Here is a 21,398-nt window from a genome sequence, read left to right as displayed (position 1 = left end):
TGTAATTGACTACATTCAACTAACTGGTACCTTTCTGAGATCACTGTTATGTACTTGTGCCTGATTTCCTTATCTTGAAGTTTCTCCACTCTTATCCTCCTACATATGGACCTGACCTGACCTGCACTTTCAGCCTCACAATACCAATTTCACTGCAGATTAAATAATGATCAGTGTCATCAAAGAATCCCCTTGAATACACGTGTGTCCCTCCACAGCCTTCCTGAATTCCTGATCTGTTATTATATAGTCAATGACAGATCTGGTTCCCCTGCTTTCCCAAGTATACCAATGAATGTTCTTATGTTTAAAAAAGGAGTTTGTGATTACTAAGCCCATACTGGCACAGAAAGCCAAGAGTTGTTCCCCGTTCCTGTTGGCCTCCATATCCTCTCCAAATTTACCCATAACCTTTTCATACCCTTCTGTTCAATTTCCAATCCTGGCATTAAAATCACCCATGAGCAGAACACTGTCCTTGTCCTTTACTCTAACAACTACATCACTGAGTGCATCATAAAAACTATCCAACTTATCTTGATCTGTACCTTCACAATGCGAATATACTGACACAATCCTAATTTTCTTGCTAGACACTGTCAAATCTATCCACATCAGTCATTCGTTTACATACCTTATTGCAGCTATGCTGGGTTCCATTTCTTTCCTCATGTAAATCCCTACACCCCATTGTGCTATTCCTGCTTTGACTCCTGACAGGTAGACCTTGTATTCTCCCACTTCCTCTTCTTTCTCACCCCTTACCCGAATGTCACTAACAGCTAGAACGTCCAGCCCCATCTTACTTGCAGCCTCTGCCAGCTCTACCTTCCTCCCAGAGTAGCCCCCATTGATATTAATAGCTCCCCATCTCATTACCACTTATTTGCCAAGTCGTATCATAGGAATCCCTGGTTTGTCAGTTAGAGGTGGGACTCCGTCACCTCCAAAGGTCCGAGGCATTTTGCTCTGATTGTTACCAGCATCACATTTTAAAGTACCAGGGAAACAGGTTGCTAGCCTTACTTGCCCTGAGTCCCATTGAGTTTTACCCCCAACGGTTGAGGGACTAACCGGTGGATTTGGTAGCCTTTGCCGTATGAGCATAAAGGTGACCACGGCTCAGTATATGTCCAAGATGCCCAGCCTTATTCCAAAGTAACTGGTATCCCGACTGTCGGGACCACTTACTTGGCCACTCAGACGTTGCCCGTGGTTCATGAACTAGGACATGACAACAGGAACCCACACCATGAATCACTAATAATACAGATACCAACATTATTTCTAAAGAAGAACAAAACCTACCACCAGCATCATCTGACACTGAATGTTTGAGCTTAATAGAGAAATTAAAAATTAAATGTTCAGTGACATCTAAAGAGAAAAAAGTTAAACTTTTAAGTTTTCTCCCTGACTCATGGTCAAGAGAAAAAAAATAGTTAATGAATTCAACGTTTCTAATTGTTTGGTTAAACTAACCCAAAAATTAGTTCAAGAGCAAGGCATTCTTCCAGTTTTAGGAAAGAAGAAAGGAGTAGGTATAAGTGAAGAAACAATTAAGAAGATCCAGCAGTTTTTTGAAGATGATGAAAACAGTAGAATGTGCCCAGGTTGCAAAGATAGCAAAAGAGTTGTTATAAATGGAGTTAGAGTAACAAAGCAGAAATGACTAGTGCTGTCAAATGTAAATGAACTATATGCAGCTTTCAAAAATTCTCATCTCGAATGCAAAACTGGAAGGTCAAAATTTTGTGACCTCCACCCTAAGTGGTGTATTTTGGCTGGATCAGGTACACAATCCGTATGTGTTTGTTTATATCATCAAAATGTCAAACAAATGATTGCAGGTGCAAAACTCAAGGAGTTACTACATTATTTAATGGCCTGTGACACTAATAGTTATGACTGCATGATGAGTTAGTGTAATAAATACCCTGGTAAGGAAACCGTTATTGAATTGTTTCATGAATATGATGAGGAAATGCCAGACACCTTCAAACAGTGGGTCACAACTGACAGGGCAGAAGTGATAACAGTGGTTAAATCCTAGGAAGAGTACTTGGAATATTTAATTGATAACTAACAAAAACTCAAATGTCACCACTATGTTTCTAAAACCGAAAGTAAGTTTTTGAAGGACTTCCTGAAACTGAAGTGCATAGTGCTAGCTGATTTTGCAGAAAATTTTACATTTGTGATTCAGGATGCAATACAAGGGTACCACTGAATCAATTACCAGGCAACAGGGCATCCATTTATTCTGTACTTTAAAAATGAGAAATATGAAGTTTGCATTTCCTCAATTTGCATTGTAAGTGACTACTTGGAGCACAATACTTTGGCTGTACATATGTTTCAAAAGTATGTAATAAATTACATAAAAGAAAACTTTCCCACGGTTGAGAAGCTGATATACTTTTCAGATGGCAGTGGTAGTCAGTATAAGAACAACAAGAATTTTTCAATGCTGTGCAACCACAAAGTAGACTTTGGGTTGGAGTCTGAAAGGCACTTTTCTGCATCTTGCCACAGTAAAAATGCATTTAATAGAGTAGGAGGTACAACAAAATGTGAAAATGTAAAGCCAGCCTACAAAGAACAACCATAGACCAAATTCTCACCGTACAGGACATGAATGTCTTTTGCAAGGATAATATTAAAGGCATTACCTATTTTCTGATCAAGAAAGAAGTGGTTCTGCATATGAAAACAACACTTCAAACCAGATTTGAAAACTGTATAGCAATAAAAGGAACAAGGCATTTCCACAAATTCCTTGGCATTGCAGAAAACTTACTTAGATGTTATGTAACATCAGAAACAGAAATTTACGAGGATCATTGTGTCAGTAAAATTACATCTCTGTCTTTAACGCTGAATGACATAGTGGCCTGTGTATATGATGGAAGTGGTGGCTTACAGAGGTTGAAAGAATAAGTTTGGAAAACAATGCTGTTTTGTGCATTTTTACCACTCTGCTGGCCCAAGAACATCATTCAAGAAATCTACTAGTGACAAAGTTTGGATACCAATGAAAAATGTTTTAAGGAAACATTCAGTGCTCGAACTTACCACAGCAACTGGGAGGTATTATTCTATGCCACAGAAGCTGTCTGAAGAATTAAGTGTTCTTAACATTCACCACCAGGTTTAGGAACAGTCGCATCTCGAAGGATGTTAATTGAAAATATTTATTTTAAGTGTGCTAAAATAATATAAATGATAATTTCAGTGATGTTTCCACTTTTTGCATATAATTCAGTACCTTACTTCAATAATAATTGATTATACCCTGCCAATATCACACATGAATAGGCAATAGCCATAAGGTCAGTTGTTGAGTAATGTGAATTAGCTACTCATTTTCAAAAACTCATATCTTTGTTCACAGTCAGATATCAATGTTGAAATTTTTACAGTACGTTGCTATCATATAGGTGTACAAACTGTGCAAGAATCATTTTTATATTCAATCCCAACTGAGATAACTAACCACAAATTTTACAAAAGATGAAAATTTTCAAATTTCAAAAATTCATAAAAAATTAAGGAAACATTTGTGTTCTTGCTCTATATGAGGCTAGTAGTGCCTGATATCTAACTATAGGAAAAATATAGACTCTCATAAATCACTCCTTGTGTTATTTTTTGGGCCTAAAAAGTGGATTTTTTGAAAATGTGGATACCAAACTTTGGAGGTCATTTTGACTGGTTATTTTTGCATTTAGGGTATTTTGTGTAGTAGACAATGTTGTAGATGACACTTTTCTAAAAACAATCATTTCAATTGCAATGTTGTAACTTAACCCAGTGTCAAGATATTCATATTTTTGCTAACGTCCCTAAACTGAAACATCATTGCAGGCTTACAAACAAAAATGGCTGCCATTCAGTAAAGGTGAAAGTAAAGGTGAAAGTAAATTTTTTTTTAAAAACTGTTTTGAACTTCTCAATTATAGGGCAATCACAAATAAAAAATTAAAATATTTAAAAATGATCAAGCAACCTAGTGAATTTTTATTGGACCACTTCATTTGGATTGACCCAGAACACAATACGAACCAACTGTGATTTTCAAATACAAAACAATTATTATTTGCAGAATGAGATTTTCGGTCTGCAGCGGAGTGTGCGCTGATATGAAACTTCCTGGCAGATTAAAACTGTGTGCCTGACCGAGACTCGAACTCGGGAGTTCAAGTCTCGGTCGGGCACATAGTTTTAATCTGCCAGGAAGTTTCAATTATTATTTGATCAAGTAAATAAAGAAACACTACCGACAATCATGAAATTTGTTACCGTGTTACCACAACAAACCAATGAAATCAACAAATTCATGACCTATAGAAGGATGGATACAGAAAGCAGAGCTCACTCACACATCCCTCCTGAATAAAGTTCATAAAGTCAACCACTGTACCATGTAACACCAGTGTCCATGTCATGAGCACTAAGACAACAGAATGTACAGCAAAAGTTAAAGACTTATGCTGTTAGAACATAAACTCCTTGAACATATAAGAAACTGAGGTATTTCAACACTGTTCTGTGTGAAAAGCTTGATTATGAAATGTTAAGCCCATTTTGCATGAAGACACAAAGTTGCAGAACATGCTTCTTAAAACCAGCATTGTAACACTCATTTCGTAAATGTCTACATGGTGACATCAATGTACTTTTTAGTTTCTACATTTCATAAGTACCAAAGCACTATTTTTGTCTCTAAAATGAAAGTTGTGTCTCATAAATTGGTAATGGCAGAGTTCAGGCCAGTTGGTCTGAAACAATTATAAAAGAAAGAGAACAAATAGTTTTAATTCTTGCTAGACAAAGAGGAGATGACCACTCAGGCGCTAAACAATAAAACTACTTCAACTACCAAACCAGAGCAATCCATAGATCTTAACAATGTTCAAGACGTTGTAAGGAAAGAAAACACTAAAGCATCAAGTATTTTCTATTTCCACTGTTAGCTCCACATATGTGTCGCTGTGCCATTAGTGAAGTCTCTTCAGGATGGCTTCATATTGACTTTACATTTACATAAGCTTCCAAATGCAGAAAGGGAACTTCATAAATCTCAAGATGTCTTACTATTTCTTACAGGATTATTTTGGCCAGTAACTCCAACACCAACAAGTCTTCAATGTTCATATCACAAACAGTTGTCTCAAGTGCAGCAATGACTCACACTTTGTTTGTGTAATAATTAACATCCCATGAACACCCATGCAAAGTGAAACTGCCCAAAAATCTCTGTTTCCCACTCCCCTGAACTACCACCTAACGTAAAAATATACCCCACTACATATCATGAAAATTGGAATGCCCTATAACACAACAGTTTTGCCCACAATTTTTGCCACTGTAGACCACACAGATGTGCATTAATTGCAACCATGTCAACTAGGCATTACACTACCATTGAGGGACAGTTTCATTTGAAACCCACGAAATACAATTTGGAGCTTGATCTTTAAAGATGCAACATTTCACCACAGATGTGCTAAGTACTCTAAGCTTATCATGATCTTGAAACATACCACTTTAGAGGTACCCAACTACAACAAAGCAACCTTTGAGGACCTGTTTGACAGAACAAGGTAAGACAAGGCGAGGAGGAGAAAATACCGTTTGTTAATAAATGTCATTAAGGATTGTCTACTCCCTCCCACTATTAATTTCTCTCTACATTTTATAGCAATATGTTCTTTCAAAAGTAGTTCACTGATTTCATAAAAATACAGATTTCTAAATGCATCTATATCAATGATATTACATACAACCGAAAAATTCATAAGGAAATTACTACTGGTTCATGCCTTACAGTAATGCAGTATACGGCATAAAACTACTTATATATGAAAAATCATTCTCAGAGTACAAGAAATAATGATGTTATGCCTCCTGTTCATCAAGATATTTTAGCACACATCCCAATATATGAGAATGAAAATCTTCATGAGCCTAAAATTATAGATTTACTGAAGAGGCAGCTACGTGAGCCTCTGATATAAAAATGGTATCACTCATTGGAATAGTTCATGAAAGACTAAATATCATTGATCATTAACATTACGAAAATATAACTTTTCTGTCTCAAGGAAAAGGTATTAACCGTGAAATACTGCTCCATCTCATTGACTATAATTTTATGAAGATACATTACCTCACTACTTCTGACATGTCTCTTGTACCGAAATCACGTAATTAATAACAGTACGTTATGAGACTAATACATCATTATTTACAATTCGGTACCAATCACTAGTGGGTCACACGGTAGTCCTTATGAAATAAACAACTTTTATTCTAATTTGGTTGTTCCACGTAGTGCGCCAATGATCAAATCAATTCACCTATTTTTTGCTGGTGTTCCTGTAGGTATGTAAGTGCTATTTTCAGCAGTGTTGCACTTGGAAAAGCATTATCAATGCTGATTGCTGAAGTTCCACATTCTTTGACCTACAATCCCGGACAATGCAGCATCCGTCAAAGCACACGCTGACTCTTTCGGGGTTTTTATCAAAAGTTGCTAATGTCTATCGTAGCAGAGTTTGTATTTTTGCTTAAAAAACCTAAATTTTACAGACATTCATTACGCCGGAGGAACATCAGGGACAGCATTCTTTCCATACGGAAATATTCATCATGGAAAATACCATACTAGGTTTCACGCAGTTAATAGACTACATACAATAGAAACTTTTCTTTACCTATTAAGGATATCCATGAAAATTGCAAACTGCAACGATATTTTTCTCCTTGCAAATTATTCTCAACCGTTCAACGCAGCCATATTGTTTTGGATGAGTGCCAACATATGCCGTAACAAGACGTCAAGTTCGATATAAAAGTAAATTTCCAAGTCGCAACACTTTTCTTACAAAAACTTCAATTCATATATAATTTACGGGGCAGTAGTAGCCCATATCATGGACTGAAACTTGTTCCTCGTAACTTAATGCCCGCTTACATGCCCCTTTTGCGATATACATATTTCGTTCTTACGTTGTTAGTTTATGATCAATTTGTGTGCCTTTGACTTATTAAATACATGTGAAGAGTATGAAATACTAAATGATAGAAATATTCTTTCTTCATCAGAGCTTTTGTTTTATGCCGGTGGTGCCTGTGCTGGCACTGAATACACTAAAAGAAAGTTGGCACTTCTGACTTTGGACGCTTGAAGTGTGATCGTGAATTTTGATTGTATAGCGTATTTTGTATCTTTAAAAGTGATTATGACAGTACAATTAAATTTTAAGTGCTAACCTATTTGTGACAAACCTCATTGTAACTAGTTAGGTAAGATTTATCCCGCTGTAATCCAAGTAAGTTGTTGGTTATTTTTGTTTACATGCTGCTAACCTCACCTTGCGCATTCGGGCGTCTTCAGAAATAAAGTATAATAGTTGCGTATTCATACCGCATTGCACTACTGAGGGTGCAAAAGTACATTGCCCATAATTCCTGCAGTCGTTTGATACTACAACAGCCGTCACCCGTCTCATAAATTACTGGCTGACGTTGACACATTGTTTTGAATTGTCTGTAAACATTCCCACTCTGTGAAACACTTCGGTCAGTTCACAAATAACCCCAACTTCTTCTTTTACGTGTTAAACATTTTGAGATGCTGCTGGTGCACAGTCCAATAATTTGATATTCCTTTAACTGTGTAGGACTCGCCAAATATTTTGAAAGCTTCTGATTCGGTAACTTCAAAACTGTTTCATTGAAGAACGATGGCGCACAAAGTGTCAACCTCCCCTAGGCTCACTAAGAACTACATACATTTTCCAAATAAAACTTGCGTGATGTATGATTCTAACTTGAGACGTGTTTAAAGGCTCAAATGTTATTGTGAGGAAAGACTATGATTGGTTTGTTTCATGGTATCCATTGAACATTGCAAACTCAATGGTGTACTGATGTGTATAATTTCTGTAACTGAGATTCACATACCGTCTTATCTATAACTACTGTTCTTCTGTTCCAGAATACTGGATCTTCAGCATCACATCCTCATGAAAAATTGACATTTATGAACTGGTAAGTTGTTTGGAGTCAGTATGTAGCATGCAATTAGGTATTGGAACTTCATGGCAAATTAGGCCTAAACCAGTCTGCGAGATATGGAGACAAATCTGCACTTTAAGGCCCACCTGGTTTGAGCATTTCCTGTTAAAGCCAAAGATCTGTACTTGAGTCCAGATGACAGATCTTTTTAAAGTGTACTCTCTGTTGCATATTACAGGTTTTATTCTAGAATCATGTCAACCAACCATATGCATCTGTCTCCCACCCTCTCCTCCCACACACACATTTATTTATGGACTACAGACTAAGCTGTAATTTGTGACCCCAGAGTGTATAGCTGCACTGAAGCTCAGTTTCACAGATAACTATCTTAGGGTCGACAGAAGCGTCCGATCCCACGTGTCGGCTTTGACCCGTGACGTAAGGGTGTTGTCGTGTGTGACGTCATGACGGCGCGGAGTTTGGTTTGAGTGTGGCTGTCTCCAGTTCTGTTTTATCTTATTTTATTTACTTTTCTGATCTGTTCGTTCTATCCCGTGAGACTTTTTTTTTAAAGACAAAAAACACTAATCAGCTACTGAAGCATCTTTATCTTCTATGGGTTGCAGGGGTTACGACCCCTGGGGAGGTGGGTGGGTATTCATGCATGGCTGTCTTCACTTACACGTTGTAGCTACGCAAGGTGTCTAAATTTGTTTATATTTAGTTTGCCCCCCACCCAAAACACCCCATTTCCCGCGCTTGTCCCGTTAGTGTCATTAGGCTTCTTGTGGAAAGTATGTGTGTTTGTTTTTGTTTCCACCATATTTGTGACGTCATGGGTCAAAGCAGACGGGCGGGATCGGTCGTTTCCGTATTTCCCTATCTTAGGATGCACAAACACATTGCCGTAGGAATAGATATTTTTAATGAAAAATCCATTTTAAAGTAAAGCATCAAAGGAAAAATTAATGAATATGTCTCATTGGCCAGTTTTATCCCTGTTACATACAGTTATCACATACTTCTGTCCTTTGTTTTCCCATACTGATTCATAATATGAATGTTTAAGAACCATGACATGAATTGTTGGAGAGAGGTGGGTCATTCCATATCAAATCACCCAATAAAAAGTAAATTTTACACTAACCTCCTTAGATTTTCATGAAATTTGGCTCAAATGGTTCTAAAACCATTCTGACAACACCTGCAATTTTTTTTTTCTGTATCTCTTATAGTTTTTTTAATAAATTTTTAAAGTTTTTATGTTTTGCGTTTTCCGAACCTTCGGAAATGGTAAATTTAATTTGTATTCAAAACTTTAAAATTGCTTATCTTAATAACTGTTTTAGATAACATCATGAATTTTTGCAGCAAGTTTATTTATTATACATATTTGAAGATAAAAATGATACTATTAAAGTATATTAATATTTTCTATGAAAAAAATATATATGTATTTTTTTCTTTTATTTTTTTTTTTAACGGATGTTTTGTTTTATAACAATTGCAATATCTAGAGTCTCAGACCTGATAGAATGCTCAAATTTGTTTTAATTTACTCTTAAACATATAGGCTACTTGATAAAACAAAAATAATGATGGCTTTTTGACATGTTTATTAATTATACTAGATTACATTAGAATTATATACAAAGATAGTGTACTTACGACACTTATGTATAACCCAACTGATTGCTTGAAACATTGAATTTTTTGAGTTTTTTGTCTCTTTAATAAACATTAATGCTGATTCAAACTGTTTTTCCATCTAAGAGCTTTCAGTTCTTTTGATACAGTCTTTTTTGAAGTAATACATTCTTCCAGTGCCGCTTGATTGAGGTGCGTATACTACACAGACTACGTGCTCCAAAGGCACTATGCAAGAATCTTCTCTTTCAGGCCAGTAAAATGATGCAGCTGGTCCTGAAGGATGTAGAAATAGAATTTCTGCATCTTCTTCATCATTGAATATTGTTTTTACCAGTCCAAAGTACCAGTTACCATCATAATTTGCAGCCACATAGCTATTTATGGATGGTTCAACACGAACCCAATCAGAAGAAGAATGGAAAGAAAAGACTAAGGAGGATTTTACACTATCTGTAGTCCTTCTAATTTCAAGGTTGTTTGTTGGAAGTGGTTTGAAGTTATGAAAACTTATAGTTCCAGGAATGGTTTGGGTTGCTGAAAAACATTTTTCTAGTTTTAACCGTAGCAAATCAGCTTCTTGTTTGTCAATAAAGTGAAAATGAATGTTTTCAATATTTTTTTCCAAAACTTGTACACATCGATTGCTGTCATTATTTGTTCTTCATCTGAAAGCTGTAGACTGGCTTTCCTTAAAATTCTTTTAATAGTTCCTCCTAGGCCATCACATATTGACTTCACATGACTTGTTGCAAAAAAAGAGTGATGGGCCTTCAAATTAAAGTCTCTCAAGTGTTCAGATTTTTAAAACTGTTTCTATTTTTGTACTGCCCAGCACAACCATCTGTAAAGTAGTGAACTGAGTCAATGTCAGTATGATGTAATGACAGCCACTTTGTAATTTCTTGTTGTACAAAGTTAACAAAACCAGTGTCATGTTCTTGGTCATCACTAATAAAACAGTGGTTGGGAACAAAAACATTGTTTTCCTCATTTCTTAGAAAAACTCCAACTGGGTGTAGAGTACAGCCACCTCTATTCCAGTGGTAACTTTGGATCTCATTTCGTATAACAAAGGAATAATTTTCACTGAAATCCATCACAATAATTGCTGTTTTGGGTGGTGGGTCTTCTTTCAGTCTTTTAAAGGCTGCTGATTGGGATTTTGCTATAAACGAGTGCGGGGTGAGCTTTTCCAATGACCTAACCTATAAAGAAATGTAGTCTTCAACACTGATAGACTGTTTGATCATTTCTGCCCTGTATGTGTTAACCCACTGACTGATTACAATTTCTTCTTCTAAATCATAATCTTCACTTAGTTTTTCAGTTAATTACTCAGTTAGTGCAGTATTTGTAGGACAGCTGTCGCAATGATGTAACATGCAGTTTTGGTTTTCCGTGTTGCACACAAGCATCTTAATTAGGTCTTTATAAGATTCTTCAATTTTCACAGCATACAGTAATAGTTTAACACTCTGGTGGATACTGCATACACATACAGTGTGTGTGCCTGCAGCACCAGCAAGGATACACCATTTAGGTCTCAAGAAACAAAATTTTGAAAATCCTACTTCTACCTCGGGATTCTCCCATTTGAAAGAATAATAGAGTTCTCAAGTTACACGAAATTAGTCTTTTTTGCATGTACACATTTTTTTGAACACTTACTTTGTCTTTTGTTCCAGGTAGCACTCTGGAACTTTCATCCTTTTCATAAAAATCTGTTACAAGTCTTACTGTGTTTTCAGAAAGAGTTTTACCTTTTTTTGGACCAGGAGTTTCCAAAATACCCTTTTCAGATTTTAGCTTTCTAGCTTGTCGCACCATGTACTCACTTACATTAAATTCTTTCATCACTTTATTTCGACTCCAAGAATCTGGAGCCAAGGTCAGAATCTGGATTTTTCTAGACCTCCCAACAGACGAAATCTTCTCTTTCATAAGAGAAATCATTACATCAAAATCCTTTGCTTTGTCAACCACACTTGTATCTTCTTCGTCATCATCAGAACTTGGTGCATCATATTTTAATGCTTTTGAAACCGCCTTTTTTGCAGTCTTTTCAATACTGCTAACCTTCCTTTTAAAATAAGACCCTTTACTTTGTTCTGACAAGCCATGAAGCTTTATCGGTGTTAAACTTAAATTATCAAGAGCAATGTTTGTTTGTACGAGGGATTCATTTCTGGATTCCAATGATTCTAATTCAACCATGACTTCATCATCTGTTTCACTTTCATTGACTTCAACTCTTAATTTTTCCTCACAAAAGTTACGGCATGTTGAGCAAAGCTTTTGTCCAGGTTTTATGCTAATATTTTTTGTCAGTAATTGTTTAGAAAGATCCAAGCCTACACTTCTCAACGATTTTTTGATGGGCTTTTTTTGGTTTTTTCTTTGTGTTGTTTGATACTTTTCAAAAACATTTAAAAAGTAGTAGCTGTGGTGTGAACATATATTCTTAAATTCACACAGATTAATTCCAGATCATAAGTGGATCAAATCTTTTTCTTCCTCACTCAATTCAGATACCGGTTGTAACTTTTTTGAAGGTGTGTAGGTTGTTTGGAAACAGTCAGATTGTTTAAATAACCCTACGCTACAAGTTTGAATATCTGACATACTGATTTCACTTTTGGTCTGATTACTGTTCTGGTTACTTTTATAGGATATTGGAAAAGAATCTCTATAAACTAAGTAACAGTACTTACTGAAAGTTCGAATAAACTTAATAAAATACTATCCAAGCACTATTTAACACTGTAATAATTTTTTACTTCAAAACAAAGGAGTAACAAAACAAAATCCAAGCATACATTGTTACTCCAAGAAGACAAAAACTTATTATTGGTGTATAAGTCACTTGGTACTTTTTATTTTTAAAATATAATTAATATTATTTTAAAAATTAGATAACTATTAAACAGGTTGAAAAGCCAGCATAATTTTTCTTTTATCTAATAGCCTATACAATTAAGAGTGTTTTAAAACAAATTTGAGCTTTCTATCAGGTCTGAGACTCTAGATATCGCAGTTTTTGTAAAACTAAACATCCGTTAGCTAAAAAATAAAAAACTTGTAAATTTTTTTTCATTTGGAAGATTTTAATATATCTTTATGGTAATTTTTTTTTAACATTTAGATATAATACACAGACTTATTCGAAAATTTCATACTGTTATCTTGAGTATTCTTTAATATACAATTTTTTTGTTGTTGTGAGGACACGTTTAAGTTACGATTTCAGACTGCTGAAACAACGCCAAATCTAACACTTTAAAAATTTATTTAAAAAAAACTATAAGGGATAGTGCAAAAAAATTTTACAAGTGCTTTCAGGATGATAAAAGAAGTAATTGTACCAGGTTTCATCAAAATCTGGCATGGTTGGTGTCAAGGACTGAGTGACTTGACATGGAATGACCCAGTTGGAACCTGTATTTTGGACTAATTAAAAATTTAAGAAATGACTAATGACTGATGTTGAAGTAATTTGAGGCACCACAGCCTCGACAAGTTCAAAGGAACAAATAATTTCCATAAGCTGTTTGATTAAAATAAGTACTGCATTTGTCCAGTTTCGACACAGATGAAGTACTGGCAGTGCTAAATAAAGTACTATTTTAACCAAAAAATCTGGTGTAAATGATTAGTAATTCTTTAGAATTGTCAATCCTACTTTCATCCAACATCATTGTCATATCTGATAAGATTGTGAATTATCTAACAGAAAATGCAAACGACGTATAAAAACTTAAAGAAAAACTTTTCCTCCTCCCCCCCCCCCCCCAATATCCCATCTATTGGCTTTGTAAAATATGGACAAAATTATTCTAGTTCTGTATACTTCGAAGTAAATGTGCTTTATCCTGTAGAGTAATGATTACATAGCATGTGACATCATACATTTGCAGATATAAAGAGAAGAGGACACTGAAAATATTTATTTTGCATCTATATTAGTTTTTGGGATGTAAGTAGGTAGGTTACAGTTTGGTTGAGAGTTGGAAAACTCTGCAAATGTGAATATAAAATCTAATTTTTACAAGATTGTTTGCAGCTGAGGCAGGAAATGCAAGGTGTGGCTGTGCTTTACCAGATTTTCTAAATGTAATGTATTACATTTGGTCCAGACTTCATTTGATATATAACAAGATAAACATAAAAACTGCAGGAACAGGAAAGATACCTATCAGATAAAACAAATCTATTACATGAAGGGAAGTTACATACAGTTTTACGACTTATGTGATGCTATTTCAGCCTATAGTGTTGCAGCTGTATATGCAGAACATCTGCCAGTGGTGATAGAGTTACAGAAAATGACCTACGTAAAGTTATAAATGGGGTATAGATCCTCATTGATAAAGCACATACCACTATTCAGTTACACATCATCAGTATTATTAGAATTATGACATGCTTCTCACTAATGTTAAAGTGATGATAAGTGTTGTTTCTTTTGATATGTTTGCATCATAATTCTAATCATCGCCAGCAATCAGCCTATGTAACAATTATGGTACTCATGATTTCTCCCTGGTCAGAGGGAGTAGTATACCTGGCATAGTTAATTTGCCCAATGTGTTCTGTGTTTCTTTACTGGTCCTCAAAATTTCAAAGTTTCACTCAGGGATAAATATTGACAAGCATATCATTTCTCTTATCTGTTTTAAGATTAAAAATACAAATCATTCCACATATATGACTGGAGGTATTGCTTTTTGACACAGTGTCAGCAGTAGTGACGAGGTTCCTTTCCATACTTGTAATCTAGATATTTGAGGTCTGAAATTTCTAAATGAATGCTCCCTAAAATTCGTAAATGAATCCTCCGTATTTGCAATGTAGCAAACAGAAGAGAATGAACGATGAGTCCCAGCGACCTTAAAACTGGAGGTTTTGACTAGGGAAGAAAGCTTATTGTTTTATTTGTGATAGAATACCGATATTTTGATTTATAAGTCCTGACTACTACTCACTTTTTGATGGTGTATTGAGGTAATACAGTAGTGAAGAATGTTTAACAGAATTATCTCATCCATGACAACCAGTATGGATTTTGAAAACATCAGTCTTGGAAGGAGTGTAGTTAGTTGTTCTGCTCTGCTTTCATTGCAGATCTGGCAACACATTTTTCTCTAACAAAACCACTGGTTCATATACTGACATAACCCATGTTGAACAATGAATATTAGTAATTACAGTAAAACCATAATCTTAAGACATATGAGGGATAGGACTGCTACCTTCTAGTTCACATTTAATGTTGTAAACCCGTTTAAAACCAACATCCTGTTAACCAGGAGGGAGATCCACAAAGCCCCAGGTATTATTTATTGCCAATGAGGACATTTCATCTACTACTGAACTGATTATATCACACTCAGATTTACCATTCAACTTCACACAGTCTTGGGACCCCCATCACCTCCTCAAAATTTTTTGGTTCACTAATGACTGCTGCCCAAGCCACATTATTTTGCAAATGAACCAAAGGGCAAAGTTCGTCACATTTTCTAAGATCCACTCCAAGTTGAATAACCTACTCAGCAACACATGGTCCTTGATCTAGTGCAACTAAATCAACATATTCCACAGGTTGCCGAGCTTCATCTTCGTCTGCTTCTGCAGGGACACTGTTTCCATACATTATGTTACTGCTGCTGAGTTCCTTAGAATACCCTGTGATATTTTCATTCCATACCGTGCTTTGTGAAACAGTTTATTTTCTTGGGTGTAGGAGTTATTTTTTCACTAGTAGGCATACACAAACAGTAATATAATGTGCAGATTGCTGTTCACTGCTTGTGCCCAAAGTGTCTCTGGAAGACCCGACTTAAGAAGCATTGTGCAACCACTTTCCATTACTGATCTGATTATATCACACTCAGATTTACCATTCATCTCTGGTACATATGGTGAAATGGTTTCATGTGTAATGCCAGTATTCTTGAAATTATAATGAATTTCATAACTAACAAATGCTGTTGATAGTTAGTTTTGATAACTTTAATCCATTCCCTGTCTGCCTTCCCACCAACAGTTGAAACCCTAAGAATACAGAAGTAATATAACTTAAATACTTTTGGATCAAAGGAGACCACTTACTAAAGAGCAGAAGTGTTGAGTTGTCGAGAGGCACACACAAAAAGAAAGAACACTTGCTGGGTTTCAGACCAATCCTTTTCTGAGCTAGAGTACCCCGCCACACACACACACACACACACACACACACACACACACAAAACAGTGCGCATGTCTCTGTCTGTGGCCTTACTTGATGTCAGCTGGACTCACAATGCCAGTGCTGCATTTTGGCAGGTGGACTAGGTTGTGGGCATTGTCAGGAGGGAGAGGGATTTGCATGTTGAAGTTTGATGTGGGTACTTGAATTGGGAGGGGTGAGGACGGAGGGCCAGGACAAATCAGCCCTACTGACGTGGTTCACATATACAGCTTAATGTATTTGATTTTAAATTTATATATCAGACCACAGACAGCCATTTTCCTCAGAATCGCAGTGTTTACACGTCCTGTCCTCTTGTGCCATACCAGATGCACAATTTACTTGTTCAATATTTTCCATAGAGAATGAGAATGACACTCTTTTACATTGATTTGTAGTTTTTATACAAATGGTCACTGGGATATCACTCCATACCTCAGTCTTTTTATTATTTAATATGATTTTTAAACCTTTTTTTAGTAGATTATACTCCTACCACTGAAAACATGATTTTTCTTCATGCTAGGTACATACAATGTCTGCTTCAGAGTCCAGGGTTCCCATACATCCTGTATTAGTGTATTTAACTTGACTGATCCAGTAGCTTCAGCATAGACAACTGAAATAACTCCTATCTGAACTGAACAGGAACTTCAAACTTCCGTACTAATTTAAATGTTGAAAACCATTCCTTGTGTAAGGGTGTGTGTGTGTTGTTACAACACTGTCAGCACACCAGATATCATCACAAATTTTCCTGACTTTCTCTTGACAATTGGCTTTGTAATGACCATTCTTGTGACAATGATAGCACTCAATTTTTTTCTTGTCCACAGAACTTTTAATTAAATTCCTTTGTGAACATTGACCTTTCTCATTTTTATGATTAACCTTATTAGGACGAAATGCGGTTCCCATCTCTTCAATCTGTGACAGATGTTGCTCTTCTTCCCATAACCTTACATTTAAATTATTGAAAGTCTGCCTGCTTACATCACAAGAGCCCCAAACAGTACTAAAAGAACCGTGCAATCTTGTCTGTATCTCCACTGGTTCACCGACATCTGCAGGAGACTTTGGTAATGCTTCAACTTTACTAATACGTAGCACGATAGTATCATAGTGAAACTTAGAATAATTGAAGAACTGTTGTTTCAACGTAACTTTATTAATTGCAACCTGCTATTCATGAGTTATGATGATTCTACATGCATTAATCTTATGTGACAAGTTGTGTACACCTGTACCTTAAGCTGGTCTTACTTTACTTCCATCAACAATGCCCAACAGTTTTTCATGCCAAACATAAATTTGATATTTCCATAGTTGAAAAGTACCTATGTCAAATTTCTAGATACTATTAAGATTTCGTTCGATCAATCTCTTACCTTTCCACTTTCAAAATGAAGAAATCTTCATAGTAATTAAACTCCCTTCAAAGGCTCGTTTGACATGAAGAGAAAATAAAACATTGTCCCAGGTAATAAACTTAATTTACTACACCCATAACCTGTTGGACATACTGTACTCCAGTATTACAGTTTGGAGGTGCATTAAGTTTTATTACTTGAATAAAGAAGGAAGTACTTTCAACACAAGACACAGAAAAATTCCATTAATGTTGATAGGAAGACACAAAAGTACCCAAAGGGATAAAAGATGGCGTGTCCTTCAGAAGCAGCAAAGATATAAAATCATCAGATGCACTAATAAGATAATGTCCACCTGCACAGAGACAACACAGTATAATCAGCACATCGAGCCTTGCTACATACTGTGTTAAATATTAACAACACACCAGAAAACATTATTAGTAGCCTCACCCTTTTGCAGATGATGCAGTTGTCTTTAATGTACTGTTTGAAAACAACTGCACAAATATTTAGTGAGACCTTAGAGGATTTTGAAGTGGTGCAAAGATTGGCCACATGCTTGGAATATTTGGATATGTGAAATTGTGCACTATATTAGAAGCATAAATTTTGTATCTCACACTATAGTACCAATGAGCTATATTTTAAATTGATCAACTCATACAAATACCAGGGTGTAATATTTGTGGAGTCATGAAGTGAAATGATTACATAGGATGTCATAGGTAAAGGAGATGGCAGCCTTTAATTCATTGGTAGGATACTGGAAAATGCAGTTCAGTTTACTACATAAACTGTCCCAAGAAAGTCTATTAATAATGTTGCAAAAATTGGCTTTAAATGATTATTCTAGGGATATACTACAACCCCCTACGTGTTGCTCACATAGGGAGTGTGAGGGCAAGAAAAGAATAATTATTTGCACACACAGAAGCATTCAATCAATCATTCTTCCTGCACTTCATACGTGAATGGAACTGGAAGAAACCCTAGTAAGTGGTATAATGGGATATACCCTCTGCCATGCAGCTCACAGTAGTTTGCAGAATATATAAATATAGATGTAGAGATTGTGTACAAAACACTTGTGCACCCATCCCAGTAAATTGCTCAAGTCCGTCTAACAGTAGATATTTAGTGTAGGCCAGCTCAAATGGTCACAGCTTTATTTGAAAAGAAGAGTATGTCACTGAAATGCTGAGAAACCTGCATCAACAGACACAGTGGAGACTCATGGCAACTACTTCATGCACCCCAGGGGGTCCACAACTCTTTTGTGGATACGTGTGTGGCGAGCACGGGACCCCGAGCTAGTGCGGCTCTCTTTCCTTTCCTGGCTGCATACCTTCCTTCTCCACATCCTTCCTCATCCCCCCATCCCCCCCCCCCACCCTTCCACGTCTGCCTCTTCCCTTCCCGTCTCTCCCTATGCGGGTATGTTTCATGCCTACGTCCAGAGATGGACGCTTGTAACTGTAAGATATAGTCTCTCTTCTTTGCTTTCTATGCTGGAAAGTCTCTGTCCTCCCTTTGTCCTCTTTTCCTTGCCTCATCTCCGCTGAGACATCTCTTCTTTCCTTTTCTTTGTTCCTCCCTTTCTCTTTCTTTCCTCCCTGTGTGTGTCTGAAGACCGACCCACGTGTAGCCGGTGACGGGGTAACGCGTAATTCCCCGCCCCGGGTAGACAGGTAGGACACGTACATACTCCCTGGAAATGGCCAGGCCCAGGGAGGGCTGATTAGCTGAGCTGGTAACTTCCAAACTTGCTGATTGGTCCCTCCGTCCGTTTCTCGGGAGGTGTGAACAGTCACCTAAGGCGGGAGTGCCCTCAGAGAGGGCCCCCACAAGGAAGGAGTGCGCCATTGGAGGTGCCGGTAATCATGGGGGATACTTCGGCAATGGTTTTCTCTACATCTACAATTTCTGCTCACAGGCGAAAGTTAGTTGAGTCTCAGCCACGGACAATTCTTCCATCAGTGCCACAGTACCTTGCTGTTTCTCGGTTGGACGAAGGTCAAGACTTCTCCACAGTCAACCCTTTCATTATTCAGAAATGCAATTGCAGGTCCTGTAAAGTCTTGTTCCCAATTACGAAATGGCACCTTGTTGTTAGAAACAGTCAGTGCCCTCCAGGCACAAAAATTGCTGCGAACTCCACTGCTGCCAGGTAGAAGGGCACCGCACTTTAAATTCATCATGCAGCATGGTTTATACAAGCTCACCCGACGGATTGTCCAATGAGGAAATTCAAAACTACCTGTCTGACCAGGGTGTAATGGCTGTACATCGAGTCATGAAAAGGGTTGACAAGGACTTGCTATCAAGCCATACTATCTTCTTGACATTTGACAGAGTTCAACTTCTATCGAACATTAAAGCGGGCTATGAGATAATTTCAGTTCGTCCTTACATCCTCAACCCTACACGTTGCTATCCGTGTCAGCGCTTTAATCATACCAGCCAGTCGTGTTCTAATCCGGCCAAATGTGTTAAGTGTGGCAAGGATGCCCATGAGGGTGCTTGTTCACCTCCATCCCTTCGTTGTACACTGTATGGGCGACCACACTGCTTCCTCTAGAGATTGCGCCATTTTCAAAGATGAACGGGTTATTTAGGAAATCAGAGTGAAGGGAAAGGCGTCTACATTTGCTGCTCGTAAGTTATTCACAAGTCAAAATCCCACTGTGCCCCCAGCAGGTAAATATAGCACTGTTCTTCCATCTCCTCGGCCTACTAAGGAGGCAGCCACACAGGCTTGTGATCTCACCTTTAGTGCCACGGTCAACCTCCCCACAATCACCTGCTCAGTCTATGGCTCACGCTTTATCGGCTCCTGCTAAATCACGAGCCCCAAGATCAGACACCAGGACTTCCAAAAAAGAGCCTACTCACGAAGATTTTTTATGTACCCCGACTTCACAACCATCGATTCCTCCCTCATCTCATCATCCCATTTCCAAGAAGGCTCGTAAAAAACCAAATTCCTCTTCTTCTCCGCCACGGCGTGTCTCATCTACAGTGCCACCTGTAGGTAACCGCCTTTGTCCGTCTTCCGTGTCGCCAAGGCGCACTGCTGGCGGCCAATCAACTGGCCAATCGCTAGTGGCAGGAGCTGCCCCCGAACAACCTATGGATCAGGATCTTCTGCCTTTGGCTGAATGCTATGCCACGCTGTCGGCCGCCGGCTCTCAGCGCTTGCTGAGTTGAGAGAAACCATGGTAAGATTCTTCCCTTTTCTGTCCACCCTATGTCCATTATCCATTGGAATATCCGCGGCATTAGAATCAGTTGGGATGAATTGTTGATCCTCTTACGATCCTACTCGCCGGTCATCTTCTGTCTTCAGGAAACAAAACTGCGTTCCCACAATCGCTTTGTTTTCCCTCATTTCCAGACAATCCGGTTTGATCTCCTTTCTGTTGATGGCACTCCAGCACATGGGGGACTTAGGATTCTTCTCCATGATACTGTCCATTATCACCCAACCCCCTTAAACAGTTCCTTCCAAGCTGTTGCTGTCCGTCTTTCCCTTTCTGGATACACCTTCTCTCTTTGTACCATATACATTCCATCTCCACACCGATGGCAAGAGCTGATCTCTTTCATCTCCTTGGTCAGCCCCCCCGCCCCCCCATTTGCTGGTTGGGGACTTCAGTGCTCACCACCCACTTTGGAGATCTCCGCATCCTTGTCCACGAGGCTCTCTGTTGATTGACCTCTTCTACCAAGTGGATCTTGTTTGCCTCAACACTGGGGAACCTACATTTTTGTCTGCCTCCACGACAAATTTCTCTCGTTTGGGCTTTTTGGTCGGTACTGTTCAGCTAGCTCGGCACTTTGAATGGTTCACTCTTGCTGATACGCACTCGAGTGACCATTTTCCATGTGTCCTTCAATTGTAGCCACAACTGCCCGAGACACTGGAAGTTTGCCCAAGCTGATTGGACACTTTTTTCGTCTCTACTGACATTCAATGACCGTCACTTTCCTAGTGTCAATGATCAGGTCACTCATGTTACAGAAGTTATTCTTACAGCCGCGGAACATTCAATACCTCGCACCTCCAATTTACCCCGACGCTCCCCAGTTCCTTGGTGGAATGAGGCGTGCCGTGACAC

The 21,398-nt window shown here is 37.7% G+C and overlaps 1 protein-coding gene and 1 long non-coding RNA gene across 11 annotated transcripts in view; one reads left to right on the top strand and one right to left on the bottom strand.

Moving 5' to 3' along the window:
- LOC126260868 (MAGUK p55 subfamily member 7) overlaps nucleotides 1–6,811 on the bottom strand; it is a 266,432-nt gene extending 259,621 nt beyond the window's left edge. For all 9 annotated transcript variants that reach the window (XM_049958291.1, XM_049958294.1, XM_049958296.1 and 6 more), the window contains exon 1: nucleotides 6,720–6,811. The gene's annotated coding sequence lies outside the window, so the exon portion shown is untranslated. The remainder of the gene's footprint in view (nucleotides 1–6,719) is intronic.
- Nucleotides 6,812–7,174: 363 nt separating this feature from the next.
- LOC126260101 (uncharacterized) overlaps nucleotides 7,175–21,398 on the top strand; it is a 106,388-nt gene continuing 92,164 nt past the window's right edge. Inside the window, exons 1-2 of one of the 2 annotated variants that reach the window (XR_007546602.1) lie at nucleotides 7,175–7,311; nucleotides 8,006–8,058. This is a non-coding gene — a long non-coding RNA (uncharacterized LOC126260101). Of the gene's footprint in view, nucleotides 7,338–8,005; nucleotides 8,059–21,398 lie in introns of both variants that reach the window. The other variant, XR_007546603.1, reaches the window with a different exon arrangement.

This window comes from Schistocerca nitens, chromosome 5, assembly GCF_023898315.1.
Source record: "Schistocerca nitens isolate TAMUIC-IGC-003100 chromosome 5, iqSchNite1.1, whole genome shotgun sequence".
In the NCBI taxonomy this organism is placed as follows: Eukaryota; Metazoa; Arthropoda; class Insecta; order Orthoptera; family Acrididae; genus Schistocerca; species Schistocerca nitens.
This window is presented reverse-complemented; position numbering and strand designations above follow the sequence as displayed.